At 30.3% G+C, this 13,535-nt stretch overlaps 1 protein-coding gene across 2 annotated transcripts in view; it reads left to right on the top strand.

The window, feature by feature from the left end:
- The first annotated feature begins 5,796 nt into the window (after positions 1-5,796).
- The window catches only part of LOC134684270 (paired box protein Pax-6-like), a 48,861-nt gene continuing 41,122 nt past the window's right edge, over positions 5,797-13,535 (top strand). For both annotated transcript variants that reach the window (XM_063543547.1, XM_063543544.1), the window contains exon 1: positions 5,797-6,221. The gene's annotated coding sequence lies outside the window, so the exon portion shown is untranslated. The remainder of the gene's footprint in view (positions 6,222-13,535) is intronic.

Genomic DNA, 13,535 nt, shown 5'->3' with positions numbered 1-13,535 from the left:
CACGACAAATTCTGATTGTCTCGTTATATCCCTCATTAAAACATAACCCGTAAGGGAAGACGTTTCTTGTCCTAATCTGACTCCGGGCATTATCCACACCTCTTGTTGTGACTTACACGACCAGGTGATATAAGTTTAAATGAAGTGGAATCTTTAATCACCTGAAAAATGAAGAAGTTAAGTGTGGATCTTCCCGTTTTATCTGGATTATATACACCTTAACCAAAGATATAAAGGATCATGACAATGACCGGAACTAGTAAACAACCCCGTGGTCGGTCCGGTACACATCGAATAATATGTAATACATTGGCTTGAATAGTTTATAAGTAGGCTTTTGTGTTTAAGTGTTAACTTTGTAATGTAATTCGTAGTAATATTTTAAATACGGACAACTGGTCAAGCACCACTCGACGTAATTAACGAGAATATTATGACAGCCTTAGTAAATAAAGTACATTTACAAACTGGTCTACAATGAGGGAGCTTTGGATTGAAAATTCTTCAACTTTGATCAATGCAATTACAAAAATGTCCACTCAGTTTTATAGCAGAAGTAGCAATGTCTAAACGGAAATGCATGCACAGAATAACCGACAAAATGCCTTTCCTTCAAAGGAAATACCTATACCTATCTAACCAATATTTAGTAGATAAACCACTTTTATCAATATTTGGTTGTGGGTGTATTGGTTTGTAAATTTTTACCATATTCATATTGTACTATTGTTCATCTTATCACAGGCTGGCAAAATATTTCTCTCGAGTATTTAAAAACGCGTTTTCTCTATCAGTGCAAAATTCGCCAAACTGTCTAGTAAAATGGCAAATTGAAAAAAAAGAATCAACTTGGGGTAAGTGAATCTGTGACATGGCGACATTTGATGGTAAGGTTGCTTAGCTGTTTCGTTTGAACTAATCCTAGTATTAACTGATGACCCCACAAATGTAATGACGGTCGAGTCATAGTCGAAAACAATTCATAAAAAGACTCGGTGCCTTTCTGCATAAACCGACGCAGTCAAAACATCCATTTGAAAGTATAGTGATTGTCTTAATAAAAATCTACACATCCAGTTTTGTCACTTTCAGTTTTTAAGTTATGCCTGTTGGTATAACCCGACAACACCTTGAGTTTTACAGTCTGTAGTATATATTGAAGTATTTTGTGACCTCATGAAAATAGGAATATATTTCCATGCCAAGTGCTAGAAAATCTGAGATACTAGTATTTCATCGAACAGACATGTTCAAACCGTGACAAGTTCTAGGTCATGCTTATGTTTTGCCTGCTTAATTCTTTTCATTGTTCTTAGTGTATTGCTACGTTTTCAGCAAGGCAAGTACTCTCTCCACTTAAAGTGCTTTGTTTTCTAAGTTGAGTTATTGAACTATTTTTTATGCTTTTCTACTGTGCAAAACCTTTTACATTTGCTTTGGTATTTGTACCCCATTATTGCATGCGGCTTATACATATGTGTTTTGTCTGCTTGATAGAAATATTGTGTCTTATGTATGCATGCATACTATGAACCCTTGCTTCCTCTGTGTAATTGTTTGTGTGCATGTGTTTATATGTGCATGTGTTTATTGTGTTTATATGTGCATGTGTTTATTGTGTTTATATGTGCATGTGTTTATATGTGTATGTGTTTATATGTGCATGTGTTTATATGAGTATATGTGTATGCTTTTTTGGATTGTGCTTTTGTTTTGTCTGTTTCAAAAGCTCTATATGGCTTATGATTTTTATTATCTTGCATTTTCTGACTTTAAATAAAGCTTTATGTAAGGAATGGTAAATATTTTTTTACGAAATGTTTAACCCTATGTAATAGTAATTATTGAGTATGCAATATCATTTGTAAGTACGTTCTTTAATGGTTTTAAACCTGAGCAGTTATTATTCCGTGATTGTAACATTTATTGCTGTATGATGATAGTATGGAGTATCATGTAAAACCCTTTGACATAACATTAAACTAGTGGCGAATAGTTTATCCGGTACTTCGACAGTGGAAATTACTGACTTCTTGCTTTTTCATTGGTAATTGTATTTTTATATATTAAACTGAAAACAGATTCAGCATAAAACTATATTTTATCTGACTTCACTTTAAGTTGAATTAAACAAAAGTAAATAAAACTATTGTAAGGATAAAACCCAAAGAAATAAACAGATATTTTGAATATATTTTATTTTGCATTAGTGGTCATCAGGGGGATGAAGAACCTTCATTGGAACAAAAATTGGTTAAATCATGAAATGTCAATTTCTCCTTTTTTGCGTCTGAGTAGAATTATAGTTAATGTAGGAGCCATAAAGGTCAATAGGGCATGAACAAATCTATTGCATTATGCCCCGCTGGTTCTAAATTTTCTTCCAGTTTCTTCGTTAACATTGAAGTTTGAAATTTGTATCATGCATTGGATGTGTACAGAGTTTGTTCTAGTCTTTCTTAGAAAGGAAACTTTCGCCCAATATTTTAAAGCATTGGATATAATTGGATGACATACTCATGACCCCAAGATATATAGTTTGTCCTTACAGCACCCGAAACATGTAAAATATATACATCAGTTTCCAAGCACCTGTTCTTTCTCTTCCGCATAATGAGTTAATTGAGAACTGAAAGAATTAAAATTGATAAAGCAAAACAATCTTCTCAAAAACGAATAAAATAAGAGGAAAATTAACTGAATGGAAAAAGAGCATATGAGATAAAGTAGTGACATGTGTAATTGTGTTACAGATGTGTGACTTTATATATAGAGGATGTAGGGATGTATATAATACACACTACTAAATAGTGTACTTCACAACTTTTTTGTTCATTGGAATACTATTTTTTAAAATAAAAATCCGTGCAGGAACTAGTGACTTTGGAATAAATTTATTATTAGATTTAGAAAAAGGTAAGATTTTGGTGACTTTGGAATAGGTTTATTATTTGGCTTTTAGAGAAAGTAAGAAGTTTCCAATTTTGAAAAAAACAATCACAAAAAATAGCTAACTGCGAGGAATATTCAAAAATAAAAGTTCCTATTCAAAAGGCAAAATAAAAAGCTTAAACACATCAAACCAATGAAAAAAACTTTCCGATATTTCTGACTTGGTCCAGGCAATTTCTTATGTAGAAAATGGTGGCTTAAACCTTGAATTAGTTTCTTAAAAGACTTTTTGATACTGGTAAGAAATGCTTATCTTATCGCATCAGTGTAGGTAGCAATTGTTCCGAATATCTTGGAATTGAACAAATTTATTTAAAAAAAAAACTGCCGTCCAATTTAAGTCTGCTGAGTGTTGGAATAAGAATTATGTTACACTGTATTCTCTTTCTTCTTTTGATTTAATGTTGGTGTGTTAGTAATTAAAAAATAGAAGATGTGGTATGATTGCCAATGAAATAACTCTTCACAAGAGACCAAATGACACAGAAATTAACAACTATAGGTCACCCAAACGGTCTTCAACAATGAGCAAAGCCCATACCGCATAGTCAGCTATAAGAGGTCCCAAAATCACAAATTTAAAATAATTTAAACAAGAAAACTTACAGCCTGATTGATGCAAGTTTGCAGTAAAATTTACAAACAGATAATATTTGTGCTTTTAAAAAAAAAATTCTCAGTTGATTAAAAGAATAAGCCAGCTTTTAGTGTAAAAGAAATTGGAAAATGAATCATATTTATGTATATAAATCTTTAAATTAAAACCTTATGCTGTGGACAAAAGGATATCCAGAATACAATTCTTGTTCTATCTATAAAGTGTATAATATTTAACGTTTAAGAATCAAGGCTAAATTAATTTATTCCATGTTTGTTTTTGATTCTTACTTTCCTCTGACAAACTTGACAATACAAAAAAATATAAGAGTTTGATTGTAGCACACTTCATTTTGCTTTTCTATGTCTAGAATTTTATTTCATGTCATTGTGCTTTTTAATGATATAATTATTTTACTTCTAGTTTATTCATTTCTTTTGTTTATTTATTTCCTTTGAGAGGTTAAACATTCTATGTCTCATTTCTATTGGGAAAACGTTATAATGACTAGATAAAAGAATAAAAATAAGTTGTTTTTCAATACAGATATGTTAATTAATAAATCATTGTTCAAAATTACAAAACTTATGATGAAGTATTAAGCGCGAAAAATTGACGAACATATAAAATGATATTAGTAGTTGAAGAAAGTGTTGCGAGAGAATAAATTTTAAAAACAATATATCTATATGTTTGCACGTATTCTTTCTTTATATAAATTACAAGCTTCATATTATGATGTTTTCTATTTACTTTGTCTCATAAAAATATTTTTAAATGCACAAATTACAGCAATATCACACGAAATAAAATATCATACAATTCACAAACGTTTTGGACGTGTGAACATATTCAAATAAATATATGCACAATTATCAAATTCAAAATAATTTTAAAACTAGATAATATTTGATGTATTGTTTATAAATATTTACACATGTACGTCACAGCCAAAGGAGTATGTTCGATAAGGTCCTAAAATGGCCCCCTTTTTTAGCGTAAATTTCAAATTCAGATTTATCGACCAATATCAAGATAAATTACAGCTAATACATTGACTAGCTGGGATATAAAGATTTTGTTGAAAATTTTACATTTCTGCGTTTCATTATGACGTCACAAGTTGTACTCAGATTGATTTTTCACAAAAAAATCAATGAAAATGGGAAAATTACCATAGATAATTGGACAGGAAACATAGAGCGCATGCGTCGACAACAAAGATCTTTTAAAATAATGTTTATGAAGACATTTCACATGTCTTATTTGAATCTTAAGCTTGTCGACGCCTGCGCTCTATGTTTCCTGGTCCTTCATTTGGTTGAAATGTAGCTGATTTTGTCAAATTTCACCAAAATCCCTTATTTCGACCTTTTTTGGATGTAAAAATCAACGTGTTAGAAGTAAACTTTGACAAAAACAGTTCTGTTTAACTTTCTAACATGTCTTTAAGGCAACTTAAAACATTTTATTGTCTTGTAACTATGAACTTTATAATTGGGGCCAAATATGGCCCTTACCGAACTTACTCCTTTCCAATTTTAAAATACACATTATTTTGTGCTCATAATTCTTTCATTTTATTTTATTTAATCGGAAACTAAAATGAAATTGATGGAAAATTCGTCCATATTAATGAATGAATATTTACATATTAATAAATTAGTCAACGTGTTTCAAATTATTTTAATTAAAATAGAAGTTGATAAAAAGAAAAAATATATATTAATCTTACAACGAAAACATGCAATTTAATAATAAATAACGATGAAACAAAAGAAAAATACGTCGATTAATAAAGACAACCATCAAAGACTTACAGGTATTTAATGACGAAATTAATTATATTCGATCAGAAAATTATTTAATCCAAAAATCAATTCATCAATTCCAAAAATAATCTTCGTTTTTTGTTTAAAATACATTTAAGAAGTTTAAAAGCAATGGATGTTTATGATTGGGCTACTACAAATTCGATTCTCTCATTATCACATAGCAAGCCAATCTCAGCATCTAATATTTTCTCACTAGACCGCCCAATTGGATATTATCTATTTTAATAATTCAATCCGATAGCAATATTATATTTTATAATTTCATCTTTTCATTAATCTTATTTTGATTTAAACACTTCTGATTGCTCAAGCTTAACATAGTTGTAGAAGTCGTAAAATGATTGGTTGAAATTATTCAAGCTCCACCTATTTTTCATGATTTAATAAATATGTGAATTCATGGCTAAAAAGAACTGCTCTACAGAGGTGGCAGTTTTAAATCAGGCGTTATAACGTACCAAAGTAGTGGAAAAAGCAATCGGCCCTGAAATATTCGCTAAAGAATGATTGCAGATTTATAACATTATATAGCAGTAACTTCGCATATACTGTTTCTTTTCGCTCGACAAAAGTAGGAATTTTAACCCAGATATTTTATAACATTTTAAAAGCATATGTAAGCAGTCGCCATTGACTATTACTAGTTATGTTTTAAAAACTTAATGCACGTGTGTTAACTGTCCAGAGGAATTTACCTAAACAAGACGTTATCACTGAATCGTGAAAAATCTAATAAGTTATCTTCAGCGGAGGGACACAATTTGTAATTGATGCGTGAATGGGACAACCATTGTGGAAACTAGACAATTAACTACAAAATTTTTCAAAATTTTCAGGTAAGTCAATTGTAATAATTGTTTAAAATTTTGGAAAATAGCATCCTCCCCCTTTCTACTTGGTCATTTTTCATTTAACATTTCGATAATTCATTCTTTTTTTCATCTCCTCTCTGCGTTTCAAAGTTATATCGCGCATATAAAGGATGCATAATTTTCAGTTATATGTGGGACATAAGGAAATTATTTTTGACAATTATTTATGTTTTTTTACAAACATTCCATACTGACCGATGTTGTATTGTTTACGATGATACTACATATACTTTTCTTCCTGACGGTGGTCTATGTAAGGAAAAACTAACAATTTGACCAACAGACGGACAAACAGTCCGGATTGAAGATGCTGATTTGGAAATAGAGAGAAAAATAAAATAATAAACGTTTACGCAAGTTACATACCAACACGTGTATCTAATATATTTCGCATTTTGGTTTGAGGTTTTGAAGGATTCTAAGACAAAAATAAACAACAATTATACCATCGTAAACTGGATATTGTATGCAATAAATAATATATTTTACAGATTATATTTTAATCTATATATCCAAATTACCACAGATCATGTCACACTAATCTTTAAACAGTCGGTCAAAGATATTTCTCAATATTTTGATGCATGTTCTTTTACTACTTAACGACAGTATATGTATGTAATTCGTGAGTACCTATATAGCTAGTTCTTCATACATCGACTTAAGTTCTGGAATGGACATCTTTATGTAAACACAATATAAAAAATATAAAATGTACACTATATTTTCTATATTTATTTCTATATTTATTTCCTCCCATTGTAGGGTTATGATTGCTGGAGTAATGGCTAGTTAGGCTTTACTTTATAAGTCACAATAATTTAACGGGCCTTCACGGCGCCCAGTGTACTCAATCTTAAATCCGTGTATTGAAAATGTATTAATAATATTTAACCCTTCAGACATTTTTGATAGTATAAAATGGATAAAAATTTTGCTTGTTTTTATTTTATTACATTGTGTGAAATTTACCAGGCATGAAATTGACAGTTGTCATTTTCAAAACACATGATGCTTTTTGAAGATAAACGGATTATCGCCCTGAAGGAAAATATTAAATCTTTATCTGTAATGTATTCGGAAATAACTGGATTAATCATAAGATAATCATATCCATATTTTAAAGAAATATTCACTGGGAGCAGTATTAGTATCCGACGGCTTAGCACACACAGTTTGTAGTTCTTAAATCATGTATCATATTTAGGGAAACACAAATACATACAAGTCACAAAAATATTCCATAATGAAATAGGACGATTTTGCAACACAAATTATAAATAAAACGCTTCTAAAAAAACCAAATTCATTGTTTAAAATAATAATTCTTTTACTTTGCGAGGAACAATATACTTTCCTTTATTATTTGCAGATTACAAAAAAAGATTCCTGTTTCAAGTATATTTTTTCACTCGCCTGTATAAAAATAATGATTATAAATTTATTTTATTTTTATATGTTGCAGTGAATAAAAATGGTAAAATAGTTTTTTAAATAAGCATCTTTTACTTAAAAAATATGAAATCACATGCTTTTCATTCTTTTCTATACTTCGGTTAAATATGCTTTTTTTATATTAAAAATTTTAAATTAAGTTTAACTAACCATAGTCTATATATTTAGTTTTAATACTCTTCAGAATCATTCAACACTCAAAAATCATTAATAAAACAACATAAAACTCCTCAGTTAAAATTTGAAGTAGAACGTAAAATAACATTTCAATTCGATAGTACCTGCTAAATATTATCAAGAACACTTGTTCTAGAAACTCGTTTAAAACACAATAAAATTACATTTCAAATGCTTATTATTATAATTTTATAAATCTCTTAAATGTTTGATTATATACATAACACCTCTTGAATTTAAAGCTTCTCTTATGTCATTCCTCAATTCATTTATAAATTCCCACTTCATCTAAATCTGAACAGATTAAATGACAAAAGTCTAGTTAATTATTAACTAAATTTAACTGGATTAATAGCTTTTCCTACAGCCAGGTAATATCGCCTTAGATTCTCTGCATTGATTTTAGAGTTAGTAATCCTTTAGTCTTAGAAAACATCATAACCGCCTTCTCCGTGGAATACAAGAATTAATGAATATTTTCTTTAAGATCTGTCTACTTTTCTTAAGTAATATTTAGCTCTATATTGATGGAATTAAATTTAAAAATGTAAAGCGATATCTTGAAGATGAAAACATTTATTTAAGGAATAATTCATTTTAAGTGCTAGCGTAGAACTAGTTATAATTAAGGTTTAAGCAGAAAGCTTTCAACATATTTCATTTTTGCATACAATTTATTACTTTTTTGTACAGAATAACTATATGTATATAATTTATTTTTGAACATTTGTACATATATAACATCAGTGCTTTTTTTCATCATCTCAGAAAATATTTTTTTTATCTGAGTCACAAAGGCCATCTGCTGTTTTATAAGATGTCCATTTTTAGAAAGACACAAAATAATGGAAAAGTTTCTAATCTAAAAATTTCCTAAATTAGATCAGATTTTTCTCTCTCTCTTTCTCAATAACACAGAGTGAAAAAGATACACGTGTTAAAACTATTTATTCCATTTGATGAAGTGCGAAGAAAAAATAAAGGTAAAACAGTAATGAATAAAGAGAACACTGGATGTGCATTTTTTTTTAAACAACAAGACTAGTTACTTTGAATAAAAATCTCGCTGCTAATTTCGAAGTATGAATATCTGAATAAATATACAAGATTTTTATATTTTACTTGTTATTAAAAAAAACTATTCATGTTATTCTCATATCTGGCAAAATTCTGTACAGAATATTATAAACAATCAAAACCTAGTTTTACAAGTATGTCAAGTGAAAAAATGTCTAATTAACCACACGTGTAAACAAAAAACGATGTATTAATCCTCCCTATCCAGAGAAAAAATAATTATTCCTCCATAAAAATCAAGTTGTCACATGAATTTCAAGTATTCATAGCTTTTGGCTGTGTATCTAAGACCTGTGACCTGACACCCCGTACCTGTCAGCGGGACACGGACAGTGTCCAGATCGCCGTATTTAATTAATATCACAAAACCACACTCATTTGTCCTCCTAATAGACTTACAGATTTCGGACAGATATCCCGTACATGTTACGTCATGGTGATCATTTCGACCTTCGGGTTATTAGTTGTACCCCAAAGTTACATGATCACGTTGTAGATTTCAGATGTCAAGCAGTCGACATCAGTTGTGTTGTTTGTAGATTGTCTTATTTGTATCTGGAACTAATTACAGGATTTATTTGTGTTAATTTGGGTTTTTGTTGAAGACGCCTCTGACAAAAAACATGCGATGCCAAATGTAACTTTGGCCTCTGACAAAAAACATGCCGATGCCAAGTGTAACTTTGGTGGTGAGCTGTCCTATTGGCAATCATACCACATCTTATTAATTTTAACTGCTTTCAATAAAGAAAACACTAAAGTGAAATGGGTAAAAAATTACTTTAAGAATATTTTGAATAGTAAACAATCAAAATGAGTTAAAAACAAATAAATAATAAGAATAAGTTTGGAATTAGTAAACATTTTACAGATCTTTGGAATAAGTAAATAAATAAATAAGTTTGGAATAAGTAAACCATTGGAATTGGTTTGAATTAAATTATAGCATGCCTTTAGCACTTAAATTTAGAATGGAAATGGGGAAAATGTCAAAGAAATAACAACCCCACCAAAGAGCAGATATCTGTCTGTCAAACTATTTTCTAACTTCGTCACCAATGTCTTAGGATGACATTCTCGAAAGTCAATCAGAAACATAGTTAACAAAACAATTACGGAAACAAATAAATGTTCAAGACGATAGCACCACAATGGAGGGGTATGTCTGCACCGTATTAAAACATTAATAATAAACCAGTTGCTATTCTTTTGATTTAGAAAACATCCGGTTGTTGAACGAATTTTGCGTGGTTTAAATTAATCAACTTGTAAAATTAAACTCTCATTCAAACTAATGCATTTTACTTAATTAATCAAAGTCGTCAACAAAAAGTGCTTCCTATCAAACAAACGTCTAGTTTTCATTTATTCAAAATCATATTTTAAGATATAGGAAAAGTCATCATTTATAATTTCTTTACGATGTACGATTGGGGAACCCTGGCTAAGATCATCAGTTATAATGTTCAAAGGGATATTGAAAGTTAACTTGAATAGAAAACACCCCTAATAGAATCAATGACTTACAATTCGTACTCTTATAAATCTCCTACTGGTTATAAACACGCCGAACTATTTCTCTAAAGCTGACTTTCCCTTAATTGAAGTCAGACCTGCTGAGTTGTTTTGTTGGTCAATGGTTAAGATATTTTGGTGTAAATATGAATATTAAAGGCTGATGATCCTTGCCATATAATTACATGTTTATAAGAGTCTTTTTACAAGAGTAACATCAGTTTTAAAAAAACCAGCTTGTCCTACCAATTAAAATGCCTTCAAACTTTCAACACTGCATTTTACATTTTTCAAAGTTGCCGCATTCAAAGCCAAACTCGCATGATGTCTGTTTTATTTGTCACAAAATGACCAACTATAGCACATTGCAAAAATTCTCATCTCAGCATCATTTCCCTGTGACATTTTATAATAATACACCTCGACATTTAACTTTATGAAGTTTGTTTAAAATCAAATTAAAAAGTAAGAGAAGGGGATATTTGAAATCAAAATAAAAGTTGTCCGTTACCAAGGAGACACTATTTTTTATTTTTTTACACATTGGAGATATTTCTCTCACTATGAACAATTTAATAAATTATGAAGCTTTGTTTGATAATTGTAGACAATATGCAAATTTCTAAGGTGCAAAAATGGAACCATTTAAACAAAATACAACAGGAAAGATAATAAATTTCCTAGATTTTCTTTTTAGTTTCACCATAATTATGAACAACGGAAGTTCAAGACGTGAAATATATGTCAATGAGAGAACACTATATATGTTAAACAATATTTGTAAAAATACCGAACTTCAACATAAATTCAGAAAGGGGGAGTTCTTAATACTAGTGGTCGACTATAGAAAGCAACGGAACGATTCGTGAAGCATTAAAATATCAAAATCATAGATTTCCTCCATACAACATTTCTTTTCCTCCACACGCTTACTTTATTTGTGAATCTATTACTTTAACGCCTATCTGTCCATCTATGATAACATTACATTATAATAGGTACTTCTGGGTGATTAGCGTTGACCACGGTCTTGTTGGTTTTTGTCCACACCGTGTTGATGTTGCCTATACCTGTATAATTAACCCACCAAAGCCATCTTGATACAAGATGAATTGAGATATGTCATATATGTACCTTCGGGATGTTTTATGGAACGCCACGACTGCCTTATGTTAATAATCAGCATTATACGCAGTGTTCACAGCATTATATGAAGTGATCACAGCATTATATGTAGTGCTCACAACATTATATGAAGTGATCACAGCAGTATATGCAGTGCTCACAGCATTATATGCAGTGTTCACAGCATTATATGCAGTGTTCACAACATTATATGAAGTGCTCACAACATTATATTAAGTGCTCACAACACTATATTAAGTGCTCACAACATTATATTAAGTGCTCACAACATTATATTAAGTGTTCACAACATTATACGTTTTTTGTTGTATGATGAGATTGATGTATGATGAGATTTATGAATGATGAGATCATTCGGTAAACTTCGTTTTTTAGCGGAAATTACCGAATCCATAATTGGTAAATTACGGTAATGCCCAGCAAACAATTTTAAAAAGTTATTAAAATCATGTTATCATAAGGTAGCATACAATTTTTAAAACTGATTGAAATAAGTAAGGAAAAGATGAAACTGAGAGGTGAATGATTGAAGTAGTTCTGTTCGTCGTAAGAAATACGAATTGCAAAATGTAAGTTAAATAATAAAAAGTTTATTTAATGAAATATCGTAGGAAAATTTGTATGATATATTCTCGAGTTCATTTCCTACTGAAGAAATTTAGCAAGGTGCCACTTTATAGTCCGTACTCAGTTTTAAAAAGCTTAATTACCTTTTAAATAAAACAGTCAGCTTTCTATAACACATAGGTGCCATATTACGCTAGCTTATATATGTCATGATATCTAGTCATTTTTGGCATCGATTTTCAGAATTTGGCATTTTTACATGAATAAGTATCTAACAGATATGGAAAATGCAGTTTAAAGCATTTCACTGTAGGTGTTAAACATAACTTTACATCAATTATTCCATTTTTTTACAAGCTTTTTAGCACGGCAAGTACTAAGATTGTCTTCTAAATATGATCAGCAGTCTTATATAGAAATTTAAACTTTCATAGAAAAATTTACCCTTTCAAGACCCTGTTTAACATTTTCATTTAAAGTTATCATCTCTTATGAAAATTGAGTTTGTTGGGATGAATAAAACGTTTACTACGTTTGTTCGTCAGTTTGCACGGTACATATATATATAAAAGTGGTATGCTTGCCAATGAAACAACTTTCCACTAGAGACAAAATGACATCACAGAAATTTTAAAACGGCTAAACGGCCACAGTACGACCTTCATCAATGAGGAAAGCCCATACCGGATAGTCAGCTATAGAAGGCCCCGAAGTGATAAACGAAAAATATTCCTAATTTATGTACAAACAAACGATCGAAAAACTAACATGTATATAACACATTAATTAACCACTGAAATAAAGGCTCATCCTGACTTGGGACGGCCACATTTATGCAAATTGTGGCGGGTTTTAACATGTTAGCGGGATGTTGGTATCCTCCCTCTAACCTGGGACAGTGGCGTAACATAACAACATAAGAACGAACTATGAAAATCAGTTGTAAAAGGCTTGTTAGTTTTCTCGTTTGAATTGTTTTACATGGTCGTATCGGGGCCTTTTATAGCTGACTATGTGGTATGGGCTTTGCTCATTGTTGAAGGCCGTACGTTGACCTATAGTTGTTAATGTTTGTGTCATTTTGGTATTTTGTGGATAGTTGTCTCAATGGCAATCATACCACATCTTCTTTTTTTATATTAACTCATTAGATGGGTACAAATATAAGTACATATGATCTAACAAGAAAATAGAGTGAACGTGCATGTGGGCGGGTACTTGTATATCCCAACAATAAAAAGACACTATAAGTACTGATCTGAGAGTATATATAACTAATATAGTACCATGCTGTTGATTAAAAATAACATCACTCCAGACCCTTTTGTTTTCCACATAATT

Source organism: Mytilus trossulus, chromosome 9 (assembly GCF_036588685.1).
Source record: "Mytilus trossulus isolate FHL-02 chromosome 9, PNRI_Mtr1.1.1.hap1, whole genome shotgun sequence".
NCBI classification, from domain to species: domain Eukaryota; kingdom Metazoa; phylum Mollusca; class Bivalvia; order Mytilida; family Mytilidae; genus Mytilus; species Mytilus trossulus.
Note: the sequence above shows the minus strand (reverse complement) of the source record. Positions and strands in the feature narration are given on the sequence as shown.